Consider the following 6258-nt stretch of genomic DNA (forward strand, 5'->3'; position numbering starts at 1 on the left):
CAGAAGATGCCTGTTCAAGGAGCCAGACCATCTGAACATCATGACGGATGCCAGCCTTTATGATTGGGGGCTCCTTGTCAGTCACAGATCATGCAGGGCTGATGGACCCAGGCAGACAGGTCTCACAAGATCAATTGGCTGGAGCTAAGGGTGGTCTATCTGGCACTCAAGAGCTTCAAGGAAACCATAGTGGGACACCACGTTTTGGTCTTAACAGACAACTTGACGGCCAAAGTCCACATCAATCGCCAGGAGGGACTCATTCCAGGCCCCTCATGGCAGTGGCAGATTGTCTGGGGAGCTGGGCAGAAAGACATCTCCTATCCATAAGGGCAGAGCACATCCTGAATGTGCAGGCAGATTGTCTCAGCAGGGCGACAGTGGACTATTGTGGCATTTGCATCCATCCCTGTTCCAGGAGCTGACAGTGCGTTACAGGAGGCCATTCATAGATCTATTTGTCTCTCCAGAAAACACCCTTCTGCTGAGATTTTTCAGCAAGTTCAGGTCATGGGGGGCGGAAGGGATGGATGCCCTATGCAGTCCATGGCCTCAGGGACTGCTATATAGCTTTCCTCCCCTAGCCTTGATCCCAGCAGTGATCCGAAAGGTATGGCAAAGGCAGAAGTGATAATGTTAGCCCCCTATTGGCTCAGGAGACCATGGTTTGCCAACCTGGTCCACTTGTCTGTGGAACAACCCTGGAGAATACCTCAGGACAAAATTTTCGGGCTAATTTTGTGGGTGGAGCTTAATTTGATCACATGGGCTCAAAAATGGGATAGCGCTTCTTTTCAAGATGGGTCATCTTTTTGGAGAAACACGATAGATCCTAATGTCAAGGTTTAGAAAAGAATGTCCAAAAGTCTGTTAATCAAAAGAGCCTGGAAAAAGAACCTTTGCATTTATACTCTGGGACTGGCAGAAATATATAGAGTTTAATTTCTATGTTTTTCAGTGTAGTTTATGTTATCTCTAGTAAGGCAAATTATCTAACAATGTCAAGATCTTGACATTTATTTTGTTATGCTGTTCATGAATGTGAGATTAATTTTCTAGAAATAATAGAGATTGGCCTGATCTGTGTCATTCAATATTCACAATTTATAATATATGCAATATATTCATGGCTCCTATCTATCTTTTGAGAATATTAATCTCAAAAGTTGAGGGATAAACTTTCTTCTTTACATTTTAGGTCCAGGATTCCGTTTTAATGATAATGATGAGAATTTTTCCAGTCTATTCCCCATATTAGCCAGCTGATTCTGTAAATGAAAGTCCAACAACTCTAATGTAGGTTGAAAAGGTTATAGTGTAGATCTGAATATTTTTATTATTTTCAATACCCTTTTATTACTTGTATAAATAATAAATGACACTGAATATGGTTATTTTTTAAGAAAAAAATAATTAGAAAAATTGCTAAATTTGTATTCTCACAATTTTCTTCCTTTTGTCATGATTGGATAGTTGAGCTATTCAAGCAAAATGCCAAATTTATTTTTCTTTAATAATTAACACTGCTTTTTTTCTATTCAAAATATCTTAAAGCAACAGAGTTTGACATATATGGCAGAACCCTACATTTCACTTTCAATTTCTTTGATAACATATTCATCACAGGTTAAAAACAAGCTGGGTACAGTTTGTTCTTGCACCAAACTCTTTATTCAGCAGTTCTGGAAAACATCCAAATATGAAAAGTAAACCCTTCCCTGTTTAAATGAGGCAATTTCTTTCGTTGTCACTGGCCCTTTTAATGAAGTATGGTAGCACTGTCTAATTTTAGGATCAACATAGTTTAAAGCTATGACTATATTAAGTTTCATATAGCTGTTCTAAGATATATTAAACGAGACTGGTGAGCTGAAAACTAGACTAGAGCTAAAAAATCAAGGGGTGGAATTAGACGGTTGGTCGTACCTGCAGATACAATCGTATTACGTGAAAGATGTGAAACATAGAGAACTAACAACATTAGACAAGATATTAGTGGGGACCGATGACAAATTGATAAGGATATTATACAATTATCTATTAAATTATAAAATGGAAGAAGAACAAGTTAAAGAGACAATGATAGTACAGGCCAAAAACTTTGGATATAATATAGATTTGGATAAATGGCATATAGCTGTTCTAAGTGGAATTCCTCTGTAGATTGGTAAGAAGAAGATTGGTTCAGAAGAAAATTGTGAACATGGAGATGATCTGCAAGAAAATTCTTTTGAAATCTTTCATACTATACCACACAAGTTTCCAGTTCATGTGAAGAAACACACAGAATATATTTGATTTCTTGGGCAAATTGTGTAGCACATAGTCCTTTCAATCCTTACATATCTCTAAGGAATTTTTTATTGAAAGGGGTAACATATTAACAGAACAGAACAGTAAAAAACAAGCTAGATTGTGGACAATTCCTACAAATATTGTAATGTATACATGTGTAAAATCTCTGAAATAATCCCAGCCTCATACCTCATGTACATGGGTATCTATTCCTAAACAGGCATGTATAGGAATTTGGTTCTTTCATTTAATGAAGGAATTCAGAATAGCTTTCTCCCTAAAAGAAATTATGTGTATTTTCAAATTGAGTTCATTCTACAAAATATTAATAATATTCAGCTACAGTACAGTAAACTAAAGTAGCAAACGTTTGAAGATATAGGGAAGTCTATTATGTGGTTGGGTTTATGTGATGTTTACAGTCATTATTAGTTAAACATGATTTTTGGTTTAGCACATTCAGGCTAAACCAAAAGAGTGACAGGAATATTCCAAACAAAACAGCGATGAATGAATATTGACCCGAAACACAGAATTGCAGTTATTTGTTGGAGAAGAAAAGAGGAGCAAGGATGGAGACAAGGCAAAATGGCATAAATACTAATGACAAAAACATGAAGGCTATCATTACACACTGCAGCAGCACTTGTTGTTTGTCCTGGTTATCATCTTTATTTACATTTATCATCTTGATGATTCTTGTGTAGTTATTGGAACAATGATTTTTGCAGTATTTTTATTCATTCATAATACTTAGATTTGAATCTTGGCATGCAAACTCCTTCTTGAAACTCATTCACACATTGTTTGACATTATGGAGTTTGGAAGAAAGTAGCAAAATAAGACATATTAAATAGGCATAGTAGAAATTAATATGATTACATTAATGTATAAATTTAAATTCCTTGTCCAAGGACACTTTTATTTGAATGAAATAAAATACCTGCTAATGATTTTAGACAGAAACTAAAAAGGTATGTTTAGTAACAATGTTTATCTCCTTAGAATTATGTCTTCTAAACAATTTTTGTCACCCCAATAAATGTCCTATTTACTCTAGGACTGGATAGCAAGCATACATGATTGCATCTCATTTATTGAAAGATATAGAAAAATATAGGTTGGGCCAACCTTGTTGCCCATTCATGCGTTCGTTTGTTCATTCATTCACTAGCAAGTGCTTGAGAAAGTCTTGTATAGAAAGTATAATTCTTATTAATGCTTTTTCTATCATTTTCTATCCAATCCAGTTGTCTTGGATGATATGAGGATTCCAGTCCTCGTGTACACTAGAAGATCTCCAAGATCCCTTTCAACCCTATGATTCTATTTCCTTTTCTTTATCTCCATCTAACATTGCTGTCTCCCACTTCTTCCCCTTCCTTTCTCTATTATCGTTTCCCATGTTTATGATTAGAGAGGTGTGGGTGTGTTTATGTGTTAACTCAATATATGAGAATAATTTTCATGACTGTGAGCAAGGATCTTAGCAATAATGCTGATGGAGACCAGTTAATTTTACAAATATGGCATCTTTTTCCACAAGCAAATTATTTTAATAATTATTAATTCTTCTCTTGATCGTCCATTCACTCTTTTTAAAGTGTCTTGTGGTGTATATGTGTGTGTGTGTGTGTGAAAACCATGTGTGTGTGTGTATATAACCAAGTGTGACATGTGGACATCATGTATTTGGAAAGGGGAAATCTTCAGGATTGGTTTCAGCTGAATTTGACAAGATGTGGAATCTGAGTATTGCACAGGAATTTTGGCTGTATTTATAGTTTGTTCATTTCCCCCCATTTGCTAGAGAAATAATATATTAAATTCCGAGTCATTTTTTGCCTGCGTAAATATGGGATAGTCCTTGTCTACTGTTCTCTTCTTGTCAATCTGAAACTTCAAAGTTCAAGAGTTTCTTCAACCTGAAGTATTTATTTATTTCTCACATTTTTAAACTACCCATCTCCCCCACAAAGAAGACTCTGGTTAGATTTGTTAAATCATGTAATGTAATGTAACATAATGTAGCATGGATTAGCTTTCTAAGTGCAAATCATGACTTTATTGCAGATATTCATTCTTATAACATGCTAAACAAGTTATATGAATATTGTGGCAGTTTTCATAAATAGTCTGGATTCATGTATCAAGCTATGCAATATGATGGTTTGTTCAGTTTTGTCTGACCATGTGATACATAAATTTGTTTTATTTGCGGTATTTTTTCTCACACAGAAACTATTCAATGACTACCACAATTATAGGAATTGTAAACTTGGATATCTATATATTTATAAGAAAAGTAATAATAAACTTATATACATTTATATGTTACAGATTACATCAATAATATTTTTTTCTTCTTTTCTCAGAATGATGACCTATACAACCTCAGAAAAAAAACCTTCTTCTTTGAACTCATGGGTATCCACACTTGGTTTTGTGTATCACAACTAGGACCTCAGTCTTCTTCCCCAGTAGATGGGTACGATGCATCCAGTTCAATTTGTTTACTTTACACAAACCTCAGGAGTTAATTAACTGAACTGCACATTCTCTTTCTTTTTTAAAAAATATTTTTTTTGTTTGTGCCATGCAAAAGCACTGTGACACCTGGACAATGAGTCTATGATTGCTTCCTCCTTTATCATAGAGATTTAACTGGCAACAGTAAACTTATGTGCCCGCCACTATAATATAGTGAGAGTGGCTATACTACTAGCTCATCTATGTAAAACATAAAATTTTAATTTGCTGCTGAAAAACCTGTATGACAAATCATAAGTGTAAATTATTACATACAAACTGTTAATGTTGGTTGAAGAGTATTAAATATTTAACATAGGTTTTTGATTTATACATGTACTTTTTTAATTAAAATGTAACTTTTCCTACAGCACATCCTTTTTGATGTGGAACTGAGGTATACTATATTCTGTTATAAACAGAGTGGGATGGGTGGGGGAAATTGCTTAAAAAAGGCATTTTAAGAATAGCTTAGGGTACTATTCTTTTTAAGATTGTAATTCAGAATATATTATATGGATCAATGGCCCATGAACCTGGATGTATAGTCATATTTACTGATATCATCAATAACTACAATTCAGCTGAATTCTTTAAAAATATAATATTTTTTATTCTTCCTGTGAAACATTATGAAAAGGCGAACTTATTTGTGCATGGTATTTGCAAGTGTGAATTTGAAATTGTTGGTTGCACAGGAACGTAGACAATATCAGAAAAATAAAGCTAAGTCTTCCATTGTACGTATGTATGTGTGTGCGCACCAGCGTGCCCCTATATGTGTGTGTGTGTGTGTGTGTGTGTTTATAAAATTATATGTGTGTGTATAGGTATGTGTGTATATATACATACACACACATATATAAATACATAGAGAGTTATATAGGTACAAAGAAAAACATCTGAAATATTGGCAAATACTTCAAATGAAATTATTCCTGGAATGAAATATGTGGGCCTTTGTAAATTCTGGAAATCTCTTTCTATACATAATAAACTAGGAACTGTTTTATCTTTATTTCTCCTACTTCATTGTTCTCTCTTTACACCCAGTCAATATATCTCATTGTATTTGGTGTTCTTGATTTGTTACAATAGGAATGATAGTTCAAATATTACTGAGTAATAAAATGTTTTGGTTGAAAAAACACATTACTGTCAAAGGTCAGAGATAGGTTGTATTCCTTAATGATAGCTTATATTTCCATTTTCTCCCAATCTGATGAAATGGGATCCTCTTCATAGCCATTATAGTGAGAATTTTACAATTACTTCCATAACTTCTAAAAGTACAGAAACGCACAAGCATATGAATTGAAGTAGGCAATATAATTTTTATTTCTACATTAAATTTGTTTCACTGAGTCCTGTAGATCAGGCATACAGCATCATCACCTGGTGGTAAGGATAACATTTCTTCATTTTTACTATTA

At 34.1% G+C, this 6258-nt stretch overlaps 1 protein-coding gene across 1 annotated transcript in view; it reads left to right on the forward strand.

Annotated features, from left to right (window-relative positions):
* Positions 1–5817, forward strand: part of IRS1 (insulin receptor substrate 1) — a 45200-nt gene extending 39383 nt beyond the window's left edge. The window contains exon 2 of the mRNA XM_070945875.1: positions 4672–5817. The gene's annotated coding sequence lies outside the window, so the exon portion shown is untranslated. The remainder of the gene's footprint in view (positions 1–4671) is intronic.
* The last annotated feature ends 441 nt before the right edge of the window (positions 5818–6258 follow it).

The sequence above is a fragment of the Pituophis catenifer genome, unplaced genomic scaffold, assembly GCF_029215685.1.
Source record: "Pituophis catenifer annectens isolate HBS135680 unplaced genomic scaffold, rPitCat1.0.hap2 SCAF_6, whole genome shotgun sequence".
Taxonomy (NCBI): domain Eukaryota; kingdom Metazoa; phylum Chordata; class Lepidosauria; order Squamata; family Colubridae; genus Pituophis; species Pituophis catenifer.